The sequence below is a fragment of the Elephas maximus genome, chromosome 22 (genome assembly GCF_024166365.1).
Source record: "Elephas maximus indicus isolate mEleMax1 chromosome 22, mEleMax1 primary haplotype, whole genome shotgun sequence".
In the NCBI taxonomy this organism is placed as follows: Eukaryota; Metazoa; Chordata; class Mammalia; order Proboscidea; family Elephantidae; genus Elephas; species Elephas maximus.
The window spans coordinates 46,710,726-46,723,904 of record NC_064840.1 but is presented as its reverse complement, the minus strand read 5'-3'; positions in this window follow the sequence as shown (position 1 = coordinate 46,723,904).

Below are 13,179 nucleotides of genomic sequence, written 5' to 3'. Positions count from 1 at the left end.
AATTATCCAGCTCTTATAGGGGTGCTTGAGTGAGCTGTCAGACTAAGATTGTTTTAACTACGGCACATCAACTATTTGAAAAGTGAGAGATTCAACTACTTAATTCACTTAAGTTGTCAAACTTAACTGAGTTAGGTAGTTTGAGGTAGCTTTTTCTTTCTAGAATTGATGGTATGACTGGATATGTGTACACATATGCTGTACATGTAAGCCTTTGTGCCAGATTGTCCCCTATGAGACTGCTGGGTAAATGGGAATGGAAAGGTTCTGGTTCTTTAGCTTCAAAATTTTTCATTGCCTGTTTGATCATGAAGATCTGACCTGGAGGTCTGGCAGGCCCAGTGCTTAGGGTTACCTAAGATCAAGCGTGGGATTTTATTTTTACCATACTTATCAGCTTGTAAGTTAGTCTGCTTCTAATGGATGCTGGCAGAAGGTACAAGACTCCTGGATTAGAGAAAAAGACTTTAGTACCCATGGCACATACTTATCTTAAAAGCTTGCTTATTTCTTACATAAAATCAAAATTTAACTGGGCATCATATATTTTTATTTGGTCAGTTTGTCAAATCCAGGCACAGCATGCTGCATGAACATCATCATATTTGTGCTTTTTGGTTGGCAGGGCCATTTATCCTTGCCATATGCAACGGGACACATAAGAACATTAGAGACCCATGGGGGAACTTTTCTTCTAATACTCAGTAGCTGCAGTAATGATGGAAACATTGGTGGAGTAGTGGTTAAGCGCTACGGCTGCTAACCAAAAGGTCAGCAGTTTGAATCCGCCAGACGCTCCTTGGAAACTCTATGGGGCAGTTCTACTCTGTCCTATAGGGTCGCTATGAGTCGGAATTGATTCAACGGCACGGTAATGATAGAGATATGGCTAATGTACTGATTACAGCAACTCTTCCAGTTGAGTATCAGAAGCTAAAGCAAAAAGGCAAGCTTGGTGTTATGGATTGAATTGTGTCCCCCCCAAAACGTCTGTCAATTTGACTAGGCTATGATTCCCAGTTTTGTGTGATTGTCCAATGTGTTGTAAATACTATCTCTATGATGTTAATGAGGCAGGATTAGAGGCAGTTGTATTAATGAGGCAGGACTCAATCTACAAGATTAGGTTGTATCTTGAGTCACTCTCTTTTGAGATATAAAGGAGAGAAGCGAGCAGAGACGGAGGGGGATCTCATACCACCAAGAAAGTAGCACCAGGAGCAGAGTGTGTCCTTTGGACCTGGGGTCCCTGCACTGAGAAGCTCCTAGACCAGGGGAAGATGGATAACAAGGACCTTCCCCCAGGACTGACAGAAAAAGCCTTCTGCTGGAGCTGGCACCCTAAGTTTGAACTTCTAGCCTCCTAGACTGTGAGAGAATAAATTTCTCTTTGTTAAAGCCACCCACTTGTCATATTTGTTACACTAGCACTAAGACACTTGGTCAAAAAGCAAAGGCCCAGCTGGTGGCTTATGTTGGTCTTGTGAGAAGCACTCACCAAAATAGGGTTAAATGCACAAGGATTTTATTAAGTACAATGCCTCTGTGAAAGAAAATAGGAAGCCAGGGAAGGTTGGGAGAGTCATTCATCTACAATGCAAGTCTAATCCTGTAGGGAGTCCTTGAGCCAAAGCCAGCTGACAAAGGAGTCCTGTGTTGCCCAGGGATAGGTCTTCTTTAGTATTCCCACTGCACTCAATCATTGGCAGGTGTAGCCTTGTAATGGTTTTGAAACCACAGTAATGGTTTCAAAACTCAGCACCTCTGCTCATTTCTCTGCCTGCAGTAGAAGTTCTGAGTCATATTCTCATGGGCACTACATGAATGTGGAAATATGAAGGCAACACAAACTGTGACCTCTCTGAGGGCTGCTTCTATTCACATATGTATCCTTGGACATCTAGTACAATGCTTTGTATATAGTAGATATGTTGAGTAAATGAATGAATAAATGAATGAATGAACAGAAAAATGATGCTTGATGAAACTGAAAGAGCCAAATCAGATTCTCCATAACTAAGTCATCTTTATGAACAATGCAGAAATCAGGGAAAGCTATGTGATAAAGTGTGAGGAATTTTTTCCTAAAAGGCCAATATCTTCATATAGGTGAAATTAGCTACTAGAAAGATGTATCAGTGAGCATGTCTTACTATGGTCAGATGGCCCTCTTCCACGAGGTTCAAGATGTGTTTTTAAGGGCCCTTTTTGGTTTTTTTTTTGGGTCTGGCTATTAGGGATGACAGCAGCTCTCTCCTCTGTGGGTGACAGTTCTCCCTTTTTCTCTTCTGCTCCCCCACCCTTGTTTTTTTCCTTTTGCCCTTCAAGCCATAACAGCCCATTTAAAACCACTTCCTTACATTACATTCATTTTTGGATTGAGATATTTAGAGTGGTGTCTATTTGGCTGGACATTGGCAGATACAGGTACTGTGACAGGTTCTTGATTTATAAGCCTATGAATTGTAGCCCAGGGCTCAGCGGGTAATGGATGAATAAGAAATGCTTATTTAAAATGAATTTAATTGTTGCTGGAGATTCATAGGTACTGGTGCAGGATAAAATTACCCTAAAATAAATGGGAATCAGAAACACCAGGGAATGTTACAGGAAAACTTTTTCAAGTCAAGTGTAAAAAATGTGGTGTTAGGTAAGACATTATCTATAGCTTAGAAGAGGAGGCAGTGGATGATAAATAGTTGTACTGAAAAAGTTTTTTTTTCTAAATTTTCTGTATACTTTCATTCACAGAATTCACTCAAATTGTTATTATTGTCTAGAAATCTTCCCAACTGGTGAAATGAAATACAATATTGCATTCATAGGAGATGAGAATTTTAGCAGTGCGAGCATAAAAGTAAAAATGAATATTGTACAGTCATTGATTCAACAATACTTATGTCCTGTTACGTGCAAAGTACAGGGATTTAGACATGCACTACTAGAGTTAAAGTGACCTTCCTGATGTAGTGCCTTGGTGTAAATGTAATGATTCTCCAGGGAATCTTAAAACATCTCTTTCGGAATCTATGGGCTTGATTTTTCAGCCTCTCTCAAGCATAAATCATAAGAGCTGCTAGCATCTAGGATATGGGCTGAGAAGATTCGAGGCCAACTGATACTTATGTTGTTACTTGGTTTACCAGCAAATATTGTTTCATTTCTTGGCTCCTGTTTCAGGAGGTGCTAGAGGGAGAGCAATTGCTCCGTGTCCCCATTACAAAATGGGGGCATGCTGGATAAGTGACTTGCTCAAGCTATAGCTAAAGCAAGCCTGCTGGAAGATTTAGTGGTTCCCAGTTGTTGAGTTTTTGATTTTAGGGATCTGTGATGCAGTATTCATTAGTAGAGTCAGGACCAATTGCTACCCTGTGTAGCCCATTAAATCAAAGCAGCAAAGGCTCCTTGGGAGGGAAATGCAAGCAATTAAAAAAAAAAATGTGATCCTGCCTTACAGAACTTAAAATCTGGGGAGGCAGAGCAAAAATATGAAAGGTTAACCAACAATATAATTTAAGTAATTGCTCAAATATGAACAGGAAAGATTTCAAAAAACAGTGCTAGAGTCCCTCAAATGGAAAGTGCAAACAAGAAATGCTTATCCTTCAGGCAGATATCATCAAGAAAGCCCTTTTGGAGGAATTGGTTTTAAGGCGGGTCTCAAAGGATGGGATAAACAGAGAGAAGGCATTCCAAGGGTGGATGCGGGAGAGAAAATTGTGGCTTGGCAGTGAGCACAAAATTCTGGCAGAAGTGTTGACTGGATGTAGGAGAGAAAAGACAGATAAGATTGGAAGGCAGGCTGAGGTTAGGTTGTGGAGGGCACTGAAAATCATGCTAAAGTGTCTGCACTTCATTTTTATAGGCTATATATTCCTACTAAAGAGTTGCCTTCCAAACTATATTTGTGAAAAATTAGTTTGGTGGGGTGTGTAGGGTTGACTATATGAATAGTGATCCTGTAGACTGGGCAGCTAGCTAGAAGTAGGGTAATTCCACAACTCAAGCTATTTCTGTGAGTTCTACTTTATCAAGGACCATGGAGTCACTTTATGTTGATTTCTCCTAAATGCTGTCTGCATGACATGAACACTACTGGCCGAATAGTAAAAAAAAAAAAAAAAAAAAGCATCATGAAGTCCAAATCCCAATAGAAAAATTTAAAAATATAATTCAGTGTTTGTAATTGTGCTTAGCTAAATTTAGTGAGACCATTTCTTTGAAAAGATGAGCCCTTAAGGACCCACCCCTACATATTGGTTTATTTTGCCCCCTCCTCCTTCTTAAGGAACCCTGGTGGTCAATGATAAGCCCATGGCTGCTAACCAAAAGGTTGGCATTTCGAACCCACCAGATTCTCTGTGGGGGAAAAAGACCTGATGATCTGCTTCAGTAAAGATTACAGTCAAGAAAAGCCTGCTATATCCTATAGAGCCTCTGTGAGCCGGGACTGACTTGATGATGGTACCCAGCAACAACAAGAATCTTTTTCTTGGTGCAGCCCATCCGCCTGGTCATTCTGGCAGCACCTACTAACACCTCCTGTATAAGACAGGATGGAGGCCCTGGGGGGGTGAGACTTGGGGTTCAATCCTGTAAGTAAAGATGGCTCAGGACAATAATGGTAACACCTACAGTAACATCCTTTTTGAGGGCTAGGAACTGTTTTAAATATAACCATTTGCACTGCCCAGGGACTCCTTTCTAAAAAAAAATATATATATATTAGCAAGCATTAATTCATTTTATTCCATCAGTGGCTTTGTGAGGTGATTCTGAAACCCATTGCCATTGCAACCAGGGATTGGTGAGGTGATTACTACCCCTCCTATTACATAGAAGGAAACCCTGGTGGTGATTAAGTGCTGTGGTTGCTAACCAAAAGGTTGGCAGTTCAAATCCGCCAGGGGCTCCTTGGAAACTCTATGGGGCAGTTCTACTCTGGCCTGTAGGGTCGCTATGAGTCGGAATTGACTTGACGGCAATGGATTTTGTTTTTTTTTTAATTACATAGAAAGACACCAGGATTTGAGAGATTAGGAAACTCTGGTCATCATCACATAGCTGGTAACTGGCTGCCAGAATTTGAATTTAAGTTTCTCTAACTACAAAGTCTTATTTAACTCTTAACCAATATCTTATTGTCTCTCCTCCTGTGAGTACTCATATGATCACAGAGTTGCAGAGTATTAATATTGGAAGTGCTGTTAGAGATCGTCTAGTTTAGGGGTGAGGTTTGCTTCCACTCCAAGTCCTGACTGCATTTTTAGCTGATCTGGGGCTGGCGTCTGGGCTTCTTAATGAAGGCATTTCTTGCAGCATTTTAGTTTTGCAAAGGCAAGGATGGTATGGCATGGAAAGGATCTTATTGCCTTTATTAATTTTTTAAGAGCAAAGAGATTTCTAGGAAAAATAGCAGCATTTCAAAGGTCAAGGCTGATGCTTTGTGGGAAGAGCAGAGAGAATGATTTATAGGGATTGGAACAGAAAGCTCGGTTTAAAAATGATAATGAGAGGAATAAAGTAATGCGTCTTGGCTGACTATATTCCAGTGCTTGTTTGTGTGTGTGAGTACTGGATGCGGAGGGTTTAAGTGTATATTCAAGTCATACAGGGGGACTAAGACTGTCATTTGGCAGGAAAAACAGAAAATTTTAAAGCCAGAGTAAAAGGAAATTAGGAGCTCTTTGGTTAGTTTTTAAAAACTAGAACTCCACTTAATTTACTCACCAGTTGGCAGATATATTTTGAGCCCTTGCTATGTCCCAGGCACTGTACTAGACACTGAGTTCCAGCAGGAATTCTGACAGACATGTTCCCAGCATGGAGCTCACAGCCTACTCACAGAAACAGATATTGGCCAAATAATTACAAAGTATATATGTAATTACAATTTTATAAATGCTATGAAGAAGCTGGCTCAGTCTGGGACTTGTTAAGAAATTTTGGATTTGATCCTATGAACAATGAGAAGTCATTGGAAGGTTTTAAACAGGAAGTGATATGATTGATTTGGCAGGAGAACACAGAGAGATTTGGGCCAAATCCTAGTTAGTAATGATTAGTTGTCACTTGCTTGGCCTTGTCCTTTTGCCTAAATGCCTTGGAAACCCAGCAGGAATAACTATGGACAAAATAGGATACAAGATTTCTGATCCTGACCAGTCCCTCATCAGAATCATAACCAGCCCTTAGCATAGCTCGGGGGACAGCAGTGTCTGCCCAGGGACCTGCAATTCGTGCAGTGGGTCTCTTCCAGATCCTACCATTGTGTGACCAGATGCTCTTCTCTTTGGCGAATTCCCATCAGAAGAGAGCGGACACTTGTGGTAGAAGAAGTTCTCAAGGAGGATTTGGTATTGCTGGTGACAAGCAGTCATTTCTAGGCCAAGAGCAAAGTCAGTCTGAACTGTCACTTACCTGTGGGAAATTTCCCCAGTGAAACAGGCAGAATCTGGTCTTGGTGGAAATAGAGATTGACTCCAAAGGTCAGCATGGACTCAGCTGAAGTAGAGAGAGCCCCAGTGTGTAGGCTCTGAAGGTTAGACATGGCCCAGCATTTCCACCCTTGTCTCTTTATTCCTTTTTGTCCTATTCCTTAACTCAGCTGAGAAATTGCCTGGCATTCCAGAAGAAATAAATTTAGGTGGGTACTACTGTGGTAGGAAAATTTTTAAAAAAGAAGTTTATATTTCCAATAAGCTAGTGATGGCCACCCAAAGTCCCAAGACTCAAGCTCAGAGAACAACATGGATTTCTGGAGAGGCACAATATAGATGATAATCCTAAGGATAAGGCTAAGCAACACCTTCGACAGCAGTGACAAATAGGTTGGACAACCTTGGGATTTTTATCTACTTAGAGAAATACCTGTAAAGACAGCTAACGCTCATATGGTGCTTGCTTCGTCAGGCAATTCATATGTCTAAGTACTATACGTATGTTAACTCATTTGATTCTTACAACAACTCCACTAAGTAGATTCTATTATTACCATCCTCATTTTACAGATGAAGAAACTAAGGCTCGAAGTGGATAATTCACTGATAGGAAGTGGCCGAGCTGGGATTTGAACCCAGGTGGTCTGATGCCAAAAGCTATGAGGTCAACCACTCTACCATATGCCTCTCCAGAAAGAAGAATCAGAGTAGGCTTGAGGTCATCGGGTTTGGAGAGTGCTTCATGTAAATGGTATGTTTTCTGTTTATAAATCAGAGAAGGCTGACAGAGCGCACACTGAATTTGGCTTTTGAAGTACCAGGGACTCAGGGATCAAGAAGCAGATGAAGTGAACAATATGAAATATTGAAAACAGAATTTATTTGAAAGAGATGCTAAAGGGAGTAAGAGTTCTTAGAAATGGTCTGGGAACCGTAAGGACCACAACTCACATTACTAAAACTTTTAAATAATCATAACTGTTTCAAAGGCCCCTTTTTGAGAGAGGTGTCAGGTTCTATAGCTGATGGATTCCTCATCTCCACCTTCCCCCCCAAGACAAAAACAAAAACAAAACTGGTACAAATTAGCCCTTTATTGGGCAACATCTCCTAAATGAATTTTAATCCTCAGCACCAATTAGATTAGATTTGCTAATAGACTGGTGAAGGAGAAACCCTGAATTTTTTTACTTCCCCCCCCACCCCTTTTCTGTCTAATTCCTTCTCTAAGAAACCTAAATGCCTATTATGATCCATGTATGGTGCTAGAAACATGTGGTCTTGAACTTCACTTATCTGTGGCATGCCCAGCAAATAAGGGAATGAGTGCTTGTTTTGGAAGTTGCTGCAGGAATCACACTTGGCTCTGAAATTACTTCTGTTTTCCAAATTCTGAGACTGGAAATTAGGATTTTTGGAAAAGTTTGACTTATGGGTAGCTTGAGTTGGTTGATTCCAATTTCAAAGGTACCGAATGAGCTATATCATTTCTGGGGCCTCATGACCTGGTTTGCTGCTGAGGAGCAGACTCAAGTCCCAGGCACCTGGATGAGATCCTTTCTGGTTGGGGCCACACAACAGCAGGAGAAAATGGGTTTGGGTTCTCTTCTGATATATATTTTACAACTCATATTAGAGACATATGGGAGATTCATTTTGTAGGGCAATAATTTCTCTATGGGAATAGGGCATTGATAATAGAAAAGTAAATTTAAAATGTAAAAGTTTTATATGGTCATGAGGTATTTTATATCTGGACTATATTGAATTAGCTTATCTGTTGAGTTTGGATGGATGAGACAATAGAGTGTAATAAAAAATGGAAAATGAATAAGAGGGCTTCTTGACTATTTATTGTGACAATGGGGTAAACCTAATTCAAAAGTTTATTGGAATAATATAAATGACACATCCAAAGGGTCCTGGTGGGGCAACAGCTAAGTGCTTGGTTGCTAACTGAAAAGTAGGAAGTTCAAATCCACACAGTAGCTCTGCTGGAGAAAGAACTGGTGATATGCTTTCATAAAGATTATAGCCAAGAAAACCCTATGGGACAGTTCAACTCTGTCCCTTGAGGTCGTTATGAGTCAGAATCAACTCAACAGCACTGAACAACAACAACAAAGTTCTGAGGGGCTGAATGTTTACCTCTTTAATTCCATGTGGGTTGATGGAGTGCATTCCAAAACTAAAACCCTTGACGAGACTGGGACTTCTAGCCAGGGTCTGAGCCCAATCCTTTCTTGTCCTATGTGACTCTATCTTGGAGTTCTTCTTTGTCATGTAATGCAGCTTGTCGTATTTACAAAGGCTTCCACTGTACCCTGACTTACCTAGATTGATGTAGTTTTGCTGCTAGAGGAAGCAATTGCAGTTAGAAATAGCCAACGTTAAAAAGAGATAATTTAAGGCCTATACAGGTGTTAGACAGAAGTGTTAAGCATGTGGCCTAACTATGTCAGTTCTCAGAAAAAGTCACTTTTGCCCTCCCTCGAAAAATGTTTTTCTAGCCTGTGCCTAGGTCTTTATGAAGCCTTGTACTTCTTTTATAGCCTTGCTTGGCCTAAACACAAAAACACAAGGGGGACCTAATTTCCCTTAAAACTTATAGTTAGAATAAACTGATAATATGAAGTTATGGTATTCTGTATTAAAAACCTTTTTCTCTCCTTAAGCATTTCCTTTTATAATCATCCTAGAACTTTTTTTATATTTCAGCAGAATCCTCCATCTTAATGCTAAAGGAACTCAATTTAACATAGACTACAGATGTCTAACCCGTTGCTCTCAAGTCGAGCCTGGCTCATAGCAACCCTATGGAACAGAGTAGAACTGCCCCATAAGTTCCCAAGGAGTGGCTGGTGGATTCAAATTGCCGACTTTCTGGTTAGCAGCCAAGCTCTTAACTACTACACCTAGATGCCAGAAAACATGTGGTTTTAGTGGCCAGCCAGAATCCTGTAGCCTAGAGCCATCCTTGCAAAAGATGTCAACACCTGCCAGGATGGTCAACCAAGGCATCGCCACCTGCAGCTTTGCATATATTAACCAATCAAAATTGTTTTAGCTATAATCTGCTGCTTGTGGTTTTTTCCTTCATAAGTCTTTGTATTACTGTAGCCCCCCTGGAGCAGATTGTTGGATTTCTCCCAGCACTGTGTCTTCCCATTTTGCAGAATTCTTTCTTTGTCATAATAAAACTCTTTGTTTTAAAACCTAAACAGATGTGTGGGGTTTTACACTACTACATTTGGTGTCAGAAAACGTGGGATCCATAGGTGTCTCTCTCTGACAACCCCCAGGGAGCTAACAGAATGGGCTTTGGATCCAGCTGAGTCAATTCGACTCTCCTTTTTATACAGACTTTTGGGGGCTGTCTGGGTGAATATCTTTTGGATTGAGCCTCTACTTGTTGGGTCTGAAGGCCTTCGAGTTGAATTACTGGCACACTTTCGTTCTTATTAGTTTATTTTCATTATTATTAGCTCATTTTCATTCTTAATTCTGCTTGCATTTGTTTTCCCTTTCTCCCTGTTTTGGTTTATCTTTATGAGAGCCTTGAGCTCCCTCTACTGGGACACCATTTGAGGAAATTGCCAGCCTGCAAGTTTGGGTTGAGTGTTTCCACCTGCAGGTCCAGGCACTTTGGTTAAAATTGTTTGTCCACCTGCAGGTTCGGGTTAAGTGTTTCTGCTTGCAGGTCTGGGCACTTCAGCAACAACTGCTCGTCTGCATGGGGGTTCTGGTTAAGCATTTTTGCCTGCAAATTCAAGTTCAGACACATTCTGATTTTGACTTTAGTGTGCACTTTGGGTTACCAAGGGAGATGGGGAATAACCAATCCAAGAGTGGAGAATGCCCTTCAGGGACCTCTGTGCAATTCATAAGCAAACATAATGGTTCTAGTCTTTAAAGTCTCTGAAACGGGTCAAAATTTGAATGCACACCTATTCTATCCTTAAGAGAGAAAAATAGAATAAAAGACAAATGCCTTAAATAAACAACCCATATAGGAAACTTTTGACATGTCTAAACTTTTTTTCCTGTGCAGCAAATTAGAAAATTAACCATCTTTTTAATTAATATCGGGAAGCGTCCAAAAACAACAGGACAGTAAAACTTCCTCCCTAAAAGACTGAATCCTCAAGCACCTGTCACTCCTGTGCTTTCAGTTTGCTCTCTATACATCCTGCTGAGTTTCCCTTAGTTGAATTTTCAGAATTTCTCTCCTTAAGCATTTCCTTTTATAATCATCCTAGAACTTTTTTTTTTTTAATATTTTGACAGACTCCTCCATCTTAATGCTAAAGTAACATAGACTACAGATGTCTAACCCGTTGCTGTCAAGTCGATTCTGACTCCTAGCAACCCTGTAGAACAGAGTAGAACTGCCCCATAGATTTCCAAGGAGTGGCTGGTGGATTCAAACTGCCGACTTTTTGGCAGATTTGAGGTGTCAGAAGCTGAGTCTTTAGAACTAGAGTGTGTGAACAGAACTAACATATAATATATATTTTTAAACTGTAGAAAAGTTTGTTTTTTAACTTCTGCTGCTATACCCCAAAACAGCTGGAAAATTACTTCCAGTTTCTTAAGTGCACCAAGATCTTTCTGCGTGCTTTTCGTAAATACACCTGGATTTTCCCCTTACAGGAACTCTGGTGTGGAGTTCATACTCAAACACTATTGGCTAAATATATTTAAAGTAATTTGGAATGTCAGTAATCACCTTAAAGAAACTGGGTTCTCCATATGTTTGTCTTATGTGATTTTTTTTTTCTATTTCTCTTTCTCAAGTTTCTTGTCTTGTTTTGCTGATTTTAAGCTGTGTAGAAAAACAAAAAGAAAGAAATGGTAGCTCTTTTTGTATCAAAACCTTTAAATAATGTGTTCTGGATGCTTATATAAAGAAAAAATTAGAAAACTAGTATTAATTTTCAGGATTTTTCATAAAAAGGTGTTAGGGAAAATGGTAACCCCCAAATGTTTCAAACAGTTTCTTATGTAGTTTGTAGCATTATCAAAAGATTTTCTTAATGTCTTAACAATATATGTGGTTTGTGTGGTTTTTCTGCTTAAGTGTTACGTATAAGTTTCGTCTTGTCTCAGAAAATGATAAATTAAACTTTCAACAACATAAAATAATCCGTTTAACAAAAGTGCACTAAAAAGATAAATTGTTTATTTGGTACAACAAGGCCTTTAAATTAGTACTTCTTCACAGGAGCTTATAACATGCAAAAGGAAAGATAATTTCTCACCTTGGATGGTATTATTCTAATTAGTTTAATGATCGATTTAAGTACTTATACAGATTGAATGACTTAAATTAATAAGAGTCTTAAATTCAAATCCTAGCCTAGCAAAATTTTTATGTCAATGTGATGGTTTAAATCGTGTGTCAACTTGGTGGGGCCGTGATTCTCAGTGTTTTGGCAGTTGTATAACGTCGTGATCACTTCCCTGTTGAGATTTGATATATGATCACCCCCACAAAGGGATCTTTTGTGAGTAGCCGATCAGTGGAAAGGGAGTTTCCTTGAGTGCGTGGCCTGCATCCGAATGTAAACAGATGCTCTGGCTTTTGCCTGCTCCGGATCCTGCAGCTGGCTCCTGTTCATCTGACCTCTGGTTCCTGGGACGTGAACTAGCAGCTACGTGAATCAGGAGAAGCCTTGTGATCTTACCTGCCAATCTTGGGATTTGTAGATCTTCACAGCCTGTGGGCAACAGCCCTGTCCTCCGACCTGCTGATCTTGGGTTCGCCAGCCCCTATGCCTATGTGAATCAGGAGAAGCCTCTGTATTGATCCACGGACTTGGGGTGTTACAGCCTCTACAACTGCATGAGCCACTGCCTTGGTATAAATCTCCCTCTGTGTATATTTATACACTTCACTGGTTTTGCTGCTCTAGAGGACTCAGCCTAAGACAGTCAACCCTAAAAGCAAAACCTTTTTAAGTAATTTAAACTAGATATTATATACATAAAGTGTGTCTTTTTTAAAGAAAGGGAGTAATTTTTATTAATAAAAAGAAAAAAGATTAAACTGCTTACCAGGAAAATAGATGAATAATAAAGGTTTGAATAGAAAATATAGACTATTTACACAAACTTACTTCAATAATAATTAAGTTTTATAATGTATAAGTTTGAATTAATTTCTAAGGCTTTTGGGTAACTACTAGTTTTAAAATTAAGTTAATAGACATTCATTATAATTAAAGTTTATAAACTTTTACTTTTTACATCACAGAAAGAGACTTTATATGTATATACATATATATATTTAAGTTTAATAATAATTATATTCATTTTGGTCCCTTAATTTTTTTTTAATGGGTGTACTATAAAGAATATGTACTAGAAACAAGAAACTTAAAGTGTTTGTTAAAAAGGAATTTATTTAATATAGTCGAAATTCTCATTTACTACAACTATGAGTTTAATGAATTAATTTATAAAAAATTTTAAGAGCCTTAATATCAAATAACCAAGACTTGAGTTTCTTGCTGTTCAGCAAGTATCATTTCTTGGTAACTTATGATAAGCCCCTAACAATAAGAAAAAGGTTTAATAAGTTTAATAAGCTTTAATTTCTAAGAGTCATTAAGATTTCATAAAAAGACCATAAAACATTTATTTCTGTTTTATAAAGAAATAAATATGGAAAAAATTTAATTAATGTTATGTTAAATATGTTACATAATTTTTAATTATTAACTCGGTCCTATAGGTT